The sequence below is a fragment of the Ahaetulla prasina genome, chromosome 2 (genome assembly GCF_028640845.1).
Source record: "Ahaetulla prasina isolate Xishuangbanna chromosome 2, ASM2864084v1, whole genome shotgun sequence".
Classification (NCBI taxonomy): domain Eukaryota; kingdom Metazoa; phylum Chordata; class Lepidosauria; order Squamata; family Colubridae; genus Ahaetulla; species Ahaetulla prasina.
The window spans coordinates 56,644,533-56,659,446 of NC_080540.1; the positions used below are offsets into that span (position 1 = coordinate 56,644,533).

At 38.2% G+C, this 14,914-nt stretch overlaps 1 long non-coding RNA gene across 1 annotated transcript in view; it reads left to right on the plus strand.

Annotated features, from left to right (window-relative positions):
• Positions 1-14,189: 14,189 nt before the first annotated feature.
• The window catches only part of LOC131189952 (uncharacterized), a 65,939-nt gene continuing 65,214 nt past the window's right edge, over positions 14,190-14,914 (plus strand). The window contains exon 1 of the long non-coding RNA XR_009153176.1: positions 14,190-14,270. This is a non-coding gene — a long non-coding RNA (uncharacterized LOC131189952). The remainder of the gene's footprint in view (positions 14,271-14,914) is intronic.

Consider the following 14,914-nt stretch of genomic DNA (forward strand, 5'->3'; position numbering starts at 1 on the left):
TAAGCAGGGCATCCATATGGGAGGGTGTGGTGTCAAAAAAGTTGGCCCTAACAAAAGGGCATGGCTTTGATTGATCACAGCTGTCAGCTTGTTGTTTTTTTCTACACACAACCATGGACACCTGTGAATTTAAGACAGCAACCCTATTCATGGGGACCTAGTCTTGGGTCCTTTACAATTGCACCAATCCTTGAAAGAAGTCTTATATTTATAGCACCGAATCTTGAAGAAATATAATTTGGAGGTTACAAAAGATTTTGCTATCAGCTATTACACACTATTTTCTGAGGATGTCCTTGTGCTCCTTCTTGTTTATAATTCATTTCAAGGCTTAAAGTTCTCTGGGGATTTATACAAGAGCAAACTTATGAGAAATAGAGAATAGTCAGGAATTTCTCCAAAAGGAAAAGAAAATTCCAGAGAGCCACATGCATAAGTGAGTTTCTGTTGTGAAATATGAACAGATCAAAAGCTACACCGTAAATGGATAATTTCATGCAAAAAGTGTTGTTTATATTCAACCTTTCCAAGCTGAATATATTAAATTTCATCCCTTTGCTACTTTCTGTGAAATTGGATCAGCCTTTTCATATTACTGTCTGTGGCCGAGAATATATTTATAGGAACTGCCCAAATGTAAACATTTCCTAGTTTGAAAAAAGGAGAAGGAAGGGTCTCCTTTGGAGAGGCTTGTCAGCTTAAAATAATCATTCGCTCTCAAGGATGGCTTCTCACTAGCTTGTGTTTATTCGTGCATCGGTCCCCACTTCAACCACAACATAATCACACCCTGACAACTCCTATTTGTCCTCCTGAGTCCTTGTTATTGCCCTTGTTTCATCCCCAGCTCATGAATGAGATAGGTTTCAGTCATTACTATTGGTACCTGTATAAATACAGCTTCTTATTACAACATTGTCCAACAACGCTTTAAGGTGTTCAAAATCTATTTAGAACATTGCCATCAATTATTGTGAATTCAAAGTCAGATAAAGAAGCAGAGGATGTGATCAGAGGTACATTTTGGGAGAATTAAGAGTTGCAGGCCTGCCCCTCCCTTCTGATCACTGGCTAGACTTATTTTTCTCCCAGCATTTGCACTCTCCATTGCCCCCATACACACACACACACACACACACCAGTGGTGGGTTTCAAAATTCTTTACTACCGGTTCTGTGGGTGTGGCTTGGTGGGTGTGGCATGGTTTGGTGGGCGTGGCTTGGTGGGTGTGGCAGGGGAAGGATACTGTAAAATCTCCATTCCGTCTCCATTCCAGGGGAAGGTTATTGCAAAATCCCCATTTCCTCCTGATTAGCTGGGAATTGGGAGGCAGAGAATAGATGGGGGTGGGGCCAGTCAGAATTTTTACTATTGGTTCTCTGAACTACTCAAAATTTCCACTACCGGTTCTCCAGAACTGGTCAGAACCTGCTGAAACCCACCTCACTCTCTCTCTCTCTCTCACACACACACACACACTTCCATGCCTTTCATCTCTTCAGGTGCCATCTCCCATCTTTAGTTGTTTCTGACATCAACTTCTCTTTACTTTACCAACAAGGTAGAGGAGAGAAACGTCACTCTTCCATTTGGGGAAGAATTATGATGGGAGTTGAGGGGGCTTGTGCTTACTTGCTTACTTACCTATATTAGAAATAAGAGACCACTTCCTCATAAGGTTCCACAGGAGTTCACTAATTGCATAAATGCTGTCTTCCTCTCATCTCTCTGGGGTTATTTTGGCTCAAAATATGTCTTTGTCCATTTCACTTTATTTTAACTTGATAGATGCTCCAAAGGGCCACAGACAAGATAAATAAAATCTCAAAGTGAGGTCCATCACCATTCTGGCTTCAATGCCCTGACTGTGGGATGTGTTCCTTTCTTTCTGGTACTATATATGTTAAGTTTCCTGGGGAGCAAAAAGGGAGGAGCAAACCAGTCCCCCTGCTTCTCATGAGGCACAAGTCAGAGCATCATAATGGCTTACACAAATGGAGACAGGATAGGCATGAGCAACGGGGGCAACACATTTTAAGCCAGCATTGTTTTGATACTATATCTGAGCTAATCCAAAAGCTTTTCCCTTCAGATTATATAAATCTTATTTTAGTAGTGTGTGGGGGGAGGGAGGGGGAAGCTGAATGAACTTCTTGACCAGAATAATTGGCCTTGAGCTTGAGTGTTTGATGGATCTCCTTTGGTATGTTTGTTTTACGGATGTCCGTGGTCTTTTTCCAGATATTTTACAATATCTTTATATTATGCTATTTTTAATTATATCATGTCCTACGCAGTCCATGGAGTGAAAATAATTATTTATTTGATTTGGTTTTCTGTAGCTGTATAAAATTATTTGTATAAAATTGTAAGCTTGATGGACATGACCTTGCAGATGACCTTCAATCCATCAAAGACCTTGGAGTTTTCATATCAAATGATCTAAGTGCCAAAGCCCACTGCAACTACATTGCAAAAAAGGCTTTAAGAATTGTAAACCTAATCTTGCGTAGCTTCTTCTCCAGAAAGATTACACTACTAACCAGAGCATACAAAACATTTGCTAGACCAATTCTCGATTACAGCTCGCCTGTCTGGAACCCACACTTCATTTTGGACATTAATACAATTGAGCGTGTCCAGAAATATTTTACAAGAAGAGTTCTCCACTCCTCTGATCACAACAAAATACCTTATGCCACCAGACTTGAAATCCTGGGTTTAGAAAACTTAGAACTCCGCCGCCTTCAGCATGACCTGAGTATAAGTCATAAAATCATCTGCTACAATGTCCTTCCTGTCGAAGACTACTTCAGCTTCAACCACAACAATACACGAGCACACAATAGATATAAACTTAAAGTGAACTGCTCCAATCTTGATTGTAGAAAATATGACATCAGTAACAGAGTTGTTAATGCCTGGAATGCACTACCAGACTCTGTGGTCTCTTCCCAAAATCCCCAACGCTTTAACCTAAAACTGTCTACTGTTAACCTCACCCCATTCCTAAGAGGTCTGTAAGGGGCATGCATAAGAGCACCAGCATGCCTACCATTCCTGTCCTAAGGTTCCCTTTGTGTTGTATTCACTTTGTGTGGTTATTTAATGCTTATACATACATACATACATACATACATACATACATACATACATACATACATATATATATATATATATATATATATATATATATATATATATATTTGTTTTCTGAGGTTTTCACGGGTGTTTGTATATAGGTCTTTGGTTGTTCGGGTTTTCTCCCGTGTAATATTGGAAGTGTCTTGGCAACGTTTCGACGAAGTCTCATTCGTCATCTTCAGGCTTCAGCTTCGTGCTTCTTCATGCTTCTTCAGCACGAAGCTGAAGCCTGAAGATGACGAATGAGACTTCGTCAAAACGCTGCAAGACACTCTCAATATTATATATATATATATATATATATATATATATATATATATATATATATATATATATATATATATATATATATATAGTTGTGTTTGACAAATAAATAATAAATAAATAAATAAATAAATAAATAAACAATTATCAAAAGATATTTTTTCTAATGGAACTGGTTTAGAAAAAGGTACATTTCGCAGAGACTCTACTAGAGGGGGAAGAAAGATGAATCTGATTTTACCAATTCAGTCTCTCAGTATAACCTGTCGCAATTTCATCTTCCACTGTGCCCTGAAGGGTCCATCAGTCCTTCAAAGCAGCTTCTCAGAAGTTATGAGGGGAAAAGGAGAAATGATGCAAATCACCTTCTTTCCAAATGGGATTATCCTGTGAATGGAATTCTGGGTGCAATCCATTGGAATGTACACAGGTCCAAACAATAGGATATATATGCAAGAAAAATTAAAAGAAGGGAGAGCCAGAGGCCAAACTTCATGGGCTTGAGTAGTTTCCTTGGCCTGGAATAGATTAAACTGATTTATATGAAGTTCAGCATCATTTATTTTGTGAAGTGTTTGGCTTCCCAGAGCTTAGCTGCTTGCTTGCAGAGGTTTCATTATTCAACTAGGTAATGTCTATTTTTCCTGACAACTCCCCCACCTTGTCTCATGGCCAAACAAAATGGAGTGACAATACAATCTTTTCCCCATCTATCATTCTGCCTAGTTCATCCAAAGTAACTTTTTCTCAAATTCAGCACTAGAGATTCTCAGGGTTACCTATGGGAGGTTTTAGACAGATAATAGCCAATTAGGAGAAAGACTAATATAAAAAAGCAGTCTTCCCCCTTCTAATAATGTCTCTAACAAGGAGATGAGGCCTCTCTTTCAAAAGGCCTTATTTGTACCTCACAAACTGAAATTGAAGTAGGAACTTCAGTATCTGTATTTTTGATCTGTATTTTTTTTAGGAATCTCTTTGCTGCTTATGGAAGCGTGTCCAGAAATATTTTACAAGAAGAGTTCTCCACTCCTCTGATCACAACAAAATACCTTATGCCACCAGACTTGAAATCCTGGGTTTAGAAAACTTAGAACTCCGCCGCCTTCAGCATGACCTGAGTATAAGTCATAAAATCATCTGCTACAATGTCCTTCCTGTCGAAGACTACTTCAGCTTCAACCACAACAATACACGAGCACACAATAGATATAAACATAAAGTGAACTGCTCCAATCTTGATTGTAGAAAATATGACATCAGTAACAGAGTTGTTAATGCCTGGAATGCACTACCAGACTCTGTGGTCTCTTCCCAAAATCCCCAAAGCTTTAACCAAAGACTATCTACTGTTGACCTCACCCCATTCCTAAGAGGTCTGTAAAGGGCGTGCATAAGAGCACCAGCGTGCCTACCATTCCTGTCCTAGTGTTCCCTTTTGTTGTATCTAAGTCATATGATTATTTCATGCTTATACATACATACATACATACATACATACATACATACATACATACATACATACATATATATATATATATATATATATATATATATATTTGTTTGTTTTCTGAGGTTTTCGCGGGTGTTTGTATGTAGGTCTTTGGTTGTTGGGTTTTCTCCGTGTAATATTGGAAGTGTCTTGGCAGCGTTTCGTGAAGTCTCATTCGTCATCTTCAGGCTTCAGCTTCGTGCTTCTTCATGCTTCTTCAGCACGAAGCTGAAGCCTGAAGATGACGAATGGTTTCGTCGCGTTCAACCTATGGAAACGCTATATATATATATATATATATATATATATATATATATATATATATATATATATATATATATATATATAGTTGTGTTTGACAAATAAATAATAAATAAATAAATAAATAAATAAATAAATAATTATCAAAAGATATTTTTTCTAATGGAACTGGTTTAGAAAGAGGTACATTTCGCAGAGACTCTACTAGAGGGGAAAAAAAGATGAATCTGATTTTACCAATTCAGTCTCTCAGTATAACCTGTCGCAATTTCATCTTCCACTGTGCCCTGAAGGGTCCATCAGTCCTTCAAAGCAGCTTCTCAGAAGTTATGAGGGGAAAAGGAGAAATGATGCAAATCACCTTCTTTCCAAATGGGATTATCCTGTGAATGGAATTCTGGGTGCAATCCATTGGAATGTACACAGGTCCAAACAATAGGATATATATGCAAGAAAAATTAAAAGAAGGGAGAGCCAGAGGCCAAACTTCATGGGCTTGAGTAGTTTCCTTGGCCTGGAATAGATTAAACTGATTTATATGAAGTTCAGCATCATTTATTTTGTGAAGTGTTTGGCTTCCCAGAGCTTAGCTGCTTGCTTGCAGAGGTTTCATTATTCAACTAGGTAATGTCTATTTTTCCTGACAACTCCCCCACCTTGTCTCATGGCCAAACAAAATGGAGTGACAAAACAATCTTTTCCCCATCTATCATTCTGCCTAGTTCATCCAAAGTAACTTTTTCTCAAATTCAGCACTAGAGATTCTCAGGGTTACCTGTGGGAGGTTTTAGACAGATAATAGCCAATTAGGAGAAAGACTAATATAAAAAAGCAGTCTTCCCCCTTCTAATAATGTCTCTAACAAGGGGATGTGGCCTCTCTTTCAAAAGGCCTTATTTGTACCTCACAAACTGAAATTGAAGTAGGAACTTCAGTATCTGTATTTTTGATCTGTATTTTTTTTAGGAATCTCTTTGCTGCTTATGGAAGGGTGAGATAATATAAGATAAATAGGAAGGAATAGCAAATGGCAATTACTTGAATGAGTTGAAGATTATGAAAGTATAAGGAAGGAATACAAAATTGGCTTATTGAATCAAGGTTAGGATAGATAATCAGTTATCAGTCTTTATTGGACTTTTGCTGATAATAAATAAATGACAAGTGTCTATGGAAATTCTCACTCAATTTAGATTCTCAATCATTCAGGTCATGATTGCTAACCTTTTATAGAAATCATCCACCAATTTCGTCTTCATTTTCTCCTTTGCTGTTCTACAGCAGTGACACACAGATAATAGCAAATTATTTATTTATTTTTAAAAAACGGCTTCCAAGAGCTACAGTAGAAACATGTTGTTAACTTTAGGAAAGATTTCCCACCCTCTTATAATTTTGGGTTCTTTCTGGGTTCTATGGTTTTAAGGACCATTTAAGCAGGGCAATATTTGAGAGGTCCGTAGGGAAGAAAAATGGGGCTAAGGGTCATTCCCCCCCCCTATATTTCTTCTTAGTATTAATATGGCCTTATGCTTCATTTTCCAAAAGTCAATCCTGTCAGGAGGTTAATGGAGGAGAATCTTTTTTGTCCAAAACGTTGCCCAGTTTGTAAGTGCTTCTGTGTTTGTGTCAATGAGAAACCAAATGGCGCCTGATCTGGATCTCCAGATGCTGAAACTGGCTTCAGGAGTGTCTTGCGTTATTGTAGAAGAAAATATCTGCTTGACACTGTGAGCATTGGAGAGAATATCTCTCTCACTTCCTACCTTCCCATCCATAATTGCAAAAATAATCTAAATGAAGAAACCATAACATTAGCATTCAGAACAATCATTTAAAAACTCTGTTAAAATATGTAGTGTATTTCCCTTAGAGGACTGATGTCCAGTTCCTTAGTTAGTTTTCTTTCTGCATTATAAATGAAGTAGGGAAAGAAAAGGAAACTTTATTATTTTTTAAAAAGAAGAAAAAAATAAGTAGGGTGCCAAAATGAGGGGTTTTTTTTCAGGAAGTGATATAAATAGAAGAGGAACATATTGATCATTCTTGTGAAGAGCAAAAATCCTTAAAAAACAAAATGCCTTTCCAAGTCCTGAGTATGAGAAAAGTTCAAAAACAGGGAGAAAGTGCAATGGCTTCCAAAGCTGACGATTTCAGAAATCATGCTGTACTGTTTTATTTATTTATTTACTTGGGCCTTAGAAACTGGCCTATCCCACTTTGGAGCATCTGGAAGAGTTTAGTTTAAGACTAAGGAAGACTTGACTTCCAATCTCTACTTAGCTCTTTTAAATACAGGGGCTGGAAAAAAAAATCATGCAATCTTTCCGCCCAACTTCTACTCAATGTCAAATCCAACTTTATGCCTCTCTGGATTGAGACTTGGTCTATGACACGGGAGAAGGAGAATCCATCACTTCCCAATTGCTACTTGAAGCACTGTTAAATAGCTCACACTATTGAAACATTTCTTCCAATGTTAACATCTGTTTCTTTACTATTTCAACCTCTTACTTCTGCTCCTCTTCAGCCACAACAAATGTGAGAGCCTTCCAGTGATTTGGAAGCTGTATAGTATCTGTAGTAAATATTCTTTCACCAATATAAGCAAGTTCAGCTGTTTTATGTATTCTCCATGGCAGGGATCTCCAACCTTGGTCCCTTTAAGACTTGTGGACTTCAACTCCCAGAGTCCCTCAGCCAGCAAAGCTGGCTGAGGAACTCTGGGAGTTTAAGTCCACAAGTCTTAAAGGGACCAAGGTTGGAGACCCCTGCTCCATGGGACCATAGTGTTATCACCTGTATGTATGCCTGCTAATCTGTCTTATAAAGGAACTAGGTGGGAATGCATATTTTCTAAAGCACCAGCTGCCAATCTAGTAAAGATTTTATAGGACAGCCTAGCTCACAATTCAAGAGGTATGGACTGAAGTCATTTAAAAGCTAAAGTGAATTAAATTCCACTGTTTCAATGATCAGCAGATTGACTTACTGAACTTTTCACTGCAGCTGAAATCATTAAAACCGATGTTAGCTATGAAAAACCTTTCATAACATGACTACCACATCTAGGCTGAAAAGTCTGAATTAATATTAGATGGCAGCAAAGAGAAAAAGAAATGTTTATCTTTTGGTTTCTTCTAATAGTCACCTGGATATTTACAGTGCAGCTATGATAACCTTGTTCCAGATTGACTTCAAGAGGACTGGCTTTTTCTAAAGTATACCCAATTTTTACACTGACCCTTCAGCCTCGTAAAAACAATGAGAAGTGTCATATAAAGCTTTTTTCTGCAATATTGTTCCATTCTCTCCAAAGGGTTTTGATGCCCCACAGAACATGAATGGCATTCTTGATGTCCCTGAAGGTGGAACCAGAATCTTTTCAAAGTGCAACGCTCCACCTGTTTTCTCTCCTCAGAGACTCTTGTCATACTGAGCTGCCACAGGAATGATGAGCTACTTAAAGGATCGGTTACCCATGGTAACCCTCTTCCTGACATCATAAAGCAGATGCTCTGTGGATCCCACTTCAGAGTTCATGTGACAAATGAATCAAGCATGCAAGTAGGACAAAACCAGCTCCCAGAGAGAGAGAGAGAGATCTCTCCTTATGTGCCCTCAGCCAAGAGTTCCTGTGATTCCAGGAAAAGCCTCTTTATTAGGAGAGGTGGACTAGGTCTACTCAAGATCCCAAGAACCTTTTCCTTACTCTCCTACTCATTGCATTTTCCAGGGAACTAGATTTTTGGTTTGCCATCACAGTTGTTGACTAAATGAAAGATACCTACAAGAGAATGCTTTGACAGCCTGTACAGCGGATGCCTTCAGCCTGTCCCTTTGACTGACTAATACACCCACAACAACTTTACTCCCAGAAGGAAAACAAAATGACAATGTTCTTGCCTTAAGGAGCAAGTATAGACAGACATCCTATCCGTGAAGGCTGGAGAAAGCAGATGTCTTTGGCAGGAGATTAAAATAACCCGTTAAAATAATATTTGGGAGTCAGGACCAGGACCATGGAAAAATATCATCTGATGCAGAGGTTTAACTGAGATAATGAGGTTGTCTATTTAAGACTTGAGAGTCCAAAATGTTATGGCAAAGTACTGTTCTCTTCCATATAGCACTTGATTTTATGGAAAAGCTAAATCCCTTTCCCATCTCACAAGCTGCTGGCAGTGACCCATGCATAGCTTATATAGGTTCTTGTCCCTGGTTGGACCAATAGACAAACCAACTCCTCAAAGAACCAAATATGAAGTAGGAATCCTTATTATTACCTTTAAGATAATTAAGGTATTATTTATTTATTTATTTATTTATTTAATTAGATTTTTATACTGCCCTTCTCCCGAAAGACTCAGGGCGGTAAACAGCCAAATAAAAACAACTAGTACATAAATAAGCTTAAAAACATATTAAAAACTAATTATAAACTGGCCAAATTTAAAATTAACACTAAAATAAACAGTCCTAAAACCCCTCTTAAAATTCCCTCAAGCTAGCCCTGCACGGTGGAATAGAAAAGTCTTGAGCTCACGTTTAAAAGACCAGAGGTCGGGGAGTTGACGCAGCCCCGGAGGCAGCTCATTCCATAGGGCTGGAGCCCCCACAGAAAAGGCCCTCCCCCTGGGGGCCGCCAGTCGACATTGTTTGACTGACAGCACCCTGAGGAGGCCCTCCCTATGGGAGCGCACAGGTCGATGGGAGGCTATAGGTGGCAGTAGGCGGTCCCAAAGGTAACCCGGTCCTGTGCCATGGAGCACTTTAAAGGAGGTACAATAAGGTACCTCCAAGGTATGCTAGGAAACATTATATTTACTCAATGTTCCATTGAATCTTTACTGACTCTCTCCTGGGCCATATGAGAAACTTTCTAGATCATGGGTCTCCAACCTTGGCAACTTTAAGACTTGTGGACTTCAACTCCTAGAGTTCCTCAGGCAGCTTTGCTGTTGTTTCTAGATAGTTTTGTTCTAGATAATCTATTCTTCAAGAGAAAGAGTTTTCTTTTTTTTCTAAAGTAAAAACTCACCAGTAAAATTGATCCAAGCTGTAACACAATCTTTATGGAATGTCATAATCTTTATGGAATGCCAATTATAAGTAATTATTGCTAATAGACTTAATTTGTGAGTCACCTTTCAATAACAACAATACTCCCCAAATGCAAGTAGCGTTTTAAGACTTAGTACTTGGAAGAAAAGGAAGAATTTTAATATGTGTTGCAGTCAAGAGCTGTTTGCATTAGATACATCCATCGCTAGATAAAAATGGTTGTAAGCATAAGAAATAGGCACTGGTCCATCATTTTCCAAATCATTAGACTACAACTTCCAGAAAGCTGAGTTAATTAGACTGAAAATCTTCTTGCTAGTCCGCTGTACTACAAAACCCAATAACTTTCAATTATGGAGCATTTTGCCTGGAGCTGCTGGAAACTCTACTTCATCAACATTACAAGGCTCATAGATTCCTTCCTTTTGATCAACATTCATCACTAGCAGTGGCTTTTGGGTTTTAGGCAGGAATCTTTGGGGCTTTTTTTGGCTAGCAAAAATGTTTGCTAGCCAAGATTTAATTGGAATTATCAGGATTATTTATTAAGAAAGGACCTGGAAAGGAACCCATTATTAACTCTTCTCCTCTTCTGATGGGTTCAAAGCTGGAGCAATTCAGCTCTGAAAAATTGCATTTATTAACAACATTGCAACAATAATTTAATTCTGGCAACCAAGGCCCAGCATGGGCGTGATTTTCTTTCCCTTTATCTCATCAACACATGAGTCAGCTTGTGATATTGCTGATGCTGACAGGCTGCTTGATATTTTCTGCCAAAGGATTATATTCTTGAGGTGCTTACAAAACATTTTCTAATTATTTTTCCTTCTACCACACTGAACACTATTAATCAAGTGTTATTATTTCCCCAAACACATTGGATTGTAGCAATGGTACACTCTGCAGGAAACATGTTAAAAGGACTGGGCAGCTTCCAAATTGAACCTGCAGGTAACCAAAACTAAAAGATTTTTTTTAAAAAAAAATATTCTCTTGTTCCTAGTAACAGTTTAAGCATTCATACAGAAAGAAAATTGGTTTTCTCAGCTGATTTATTCATGAGACTTCCATGCTCCTAAAGGTTAAACATCATAGCAACATGTAGGGAAAAACTGAATACATTTACTGAAGAATCAGTTTAACCTATAGTTTATTCAATTATAACATACAGTTTTATTTACCATTCTGCCGTTTAACAAGTGCAAGCATAAAGAAAAATGTAAGTAAATGTACTTGTTGGGTGGTATACTTCATAATTGTTTAAAATTTATTTTAACTTAAACATTTATATAACAATAGATCTTTATCTGTTATGTTCTGGATGAAGAATTGAGGTGACGCCAGATTGATTTCTAACAGCTCTTTATTCAATAATGTCTGTGAGGCAACTGTTGCTCCCTGGCTGACACAGCTCCTTTTATAGGGAAGCTGATCTGCCCACAACCAATCAGGACAGAGTATTTTCCCGCTCCAATAGAGGACCAGACTGAGAACTTCAACTGACAACTATATACAATACATAACAATACCAAAATCTGGGTGGTTTCTAGTCAAGAGTCCCATTTCCTTAGGCTTGACTTGGTGCTTGAACATAAGTGCTTTTATTGATGCAACTGTTTTTTTCCCCTGATTAACCCACAATCCAGTTAACCTGGTAACTCAGATTGAAGCCATTTCATTTTCTCTGTAATCAAAAGGATTTTAATTATTAAACAGTGACAGAAGTGGATATAGGCTGGTGATATCCATATCTGAACTTTTATCCTTTGTATGGTTGTATGTTTATTATTAAAGTAGAAAGTAATTCTACTCAGATTAAAGCTGGGTGGCTGTGTTTCACGATTGCCAAGTGTTCGGGGTTTTTTTAATGTCTCAGTCATATTCAAAGATTTCACTCCTCAGGTTTTAAGGGCTACTTTTCAATAGAAACTCTGTCAATACTGTTGAAAATATCAAAGCTCGAACATACTTAAAAGGGTGGTAATTATTAACATATCAAATAGTATCTTAGCTCAGGGTTTTATTTACAAGATTACATACCATTGGTGATTAAGATTTAAGTGCTGGTTCTTTAAGTGGCAAACTGGTCAGCACAGCCTCCAAGCAGTGAAGAAAAGGTGGGCATTGGAACAAGACACCAGTGGCTCACTACAAAATGGCAGGTGCTATCATCACTGAATATCAGAGGCCTATCCTTAGACCTTGGGCCAAAGATGGGTAGAGACCTTCCTTCCTGACATGTTTATAATCATGCAAATTATATTTCTACACTTTTCTTTTTTTAAGTATGTTTAACAAGAAGAAACAAAGATGCCAAATTCAAAGCATATCCCAGAGAGGAATAAATGAATCATGGAATGGCATTCTTTAACCGTACAAGTAAGTCATATATTTTTCTGCACCTAAGCAGCATCAAAATTAAAACAGAAGTCCATGCAATAAATAATACATCGTATTATCAGCAAAGCCCTTCACTAAGACCCATGTCTTCCTATAATGTTTACTTACAAGTAAATGCTTTCAAGCAAAACATTGACCTACCAGACGTTTATCTCTGTAGGTACTAGATGTTTTTGTATACTTTTTTCTAAGTCATAGCTAAAGGACTAGTGATCAAAGGAGCCTTTATCTTAAGTTATGTCCCCATTAGCACCTGACCATGGCACAAACATGCTCTGGAAATCTTCTCATGCCAATATAACTTTCTGCCCTGAGTAGCCCTATAATTCCATCAGTGAAGAGAAGTTTTTATAGTGCAATGCTATCTACCAAGAAAGCTGGATCTAATCTAAACTTAATCAGACTACCCTAACTTGCTCCAGAAGCAGCATTCTCCTCTGGAAGATCACAGCCCAAGAAAAGATAGAATGCCAAGTCCCAAAGTCCCCTTTGATTTCACATCTGAATCCAACCCACTGAATACATGGAACTTCCTCCCACATACTGTAAGTGAGGAAAGGAATTTAGACTTAATCAACTCAAGGTCTTGTTTTTTCCCCGCATTCCCACTGTATGAAAGGGGAAAGCAACCACAAACAAATCCTATTTTAGATGACAGTGTAAGACAAATAGGAGGAAACTTGTAATTAAAGTCCCCCTCCCCCTATGGGAACAAATACTGACATGGGGGAAATTAAGAAATGCTATTCAAGGGGTAACTAAATAAATATTCATCACTAATCCCTCAACTGTGCAACAGGGAGTAATAAAACAAGTAGGAGTTGCAAACAGGATTAGCAGCTCAGAAATACTAAAAAGATTGGAGAGCATTTGCCAGGTGCTTGGCATGAAACTGCAATTTAATGCAAACATGTGCCACAATATAGGAGTGGGAAAATTACAATAGGTGAATATAAAAAACACTAGTTGGCAAAATTAAGTAGAAGGAAGGACAGAGAAGAAATATCCATCTGGATCTGGTTCAGTTCCAAGCTGGGAAAAAGACACAGGAAACATGAAGGCTGATTGGAAAGATAGTTTAATGATGAGGCAGAACCACATTTGGTTCTGCTGCGGCTGACAACATGGAGTTGAGAGTGGGTGTCTTTTATACCTTCTTTTGGGCTTTGCACTTGAGCTTCCTGTTCCTGTTTAAGAACATGCATTCTATTGGCTGTTGTCAGATTCCTATGGGGTCATATAGGGGTTATGTTGGGGTCATAGCTAACTCTATAGGCAAAAGAGGAAATCAAACCTGAAAAATCCTATTTTGATAATCTAATGAGTTAGCCTGCCAATGAAGACTAGGAAGATAACACTGTCCTTCAAAGTTTTGAATAAAGAAAATGTTCCCCCTCAGCTTCCATGAAGATCATAACATTTCAATCAACAGCTTGAGTGCAGTGAGGATGAGGAAAGGGAACTGGTAAGCATAGAATTGCGATAATGTTCAGAAGGATGAGCAATAACTAGTGACAGCTTTTCTCCTTTCTCATATCAGCGTGGGCAGATGCTGTGGGCATTGATGAGAGAGTCCATGCCCAGCTTGACTCTCTGGCTATTGCAAGCGGTACCATTGTGTGCTACGTGACACCCACATTTTGTAAGTACCCATGGTCACTTTTTAGGATGGAACCTGTTCAAAGCAGATTCTAAATACACTCATATTTTCAAAGATGAATCTTGTGCTGTTCTAAAGCTTGCAAATCTTTCCAACAAAGTGTATTGTCATGATGTTTGTGATTACTTGACTCAACCAGTATCTTGAGGCATATCAAAAGCTGAGGCATCTGATCGTCTGTTCTGCTTCATCTCCTCTCTCACCTATTATAAGCACTTTGTTCTAATGTGCTAGAGGGAGGCAGAATGTTAATAGATTCTCACCCGCTTTCATCTCTCCTACACAGGGGAGGTCATCGCATTGATGAGCAATTCATAAATTAAATAAAAGGAAAGAGAGATTGCAAGAGTGTTCAAAACAACTTGTCTTTTCTGATGGTTCTCATGAATCATGATGTTGGTAAAGACTCTTGGTCTCCATGCAATTTGTAGTTATCACAGCAGGGTCAGTCTTCAGCGCTAGATCAAAATCCCTGGTCCCTATCAGAACTAAAGCTTCAGCACAAAAGGTTTTAAATAACAAATTGTAAGAAATGCTTGCTAAGCATGAGGTGGTGAAGAACAAATTAAAAAAAGAAAAGGCAGAAGCTAGAATTCTACATGGCTGTGATGGCTTAACACATCATA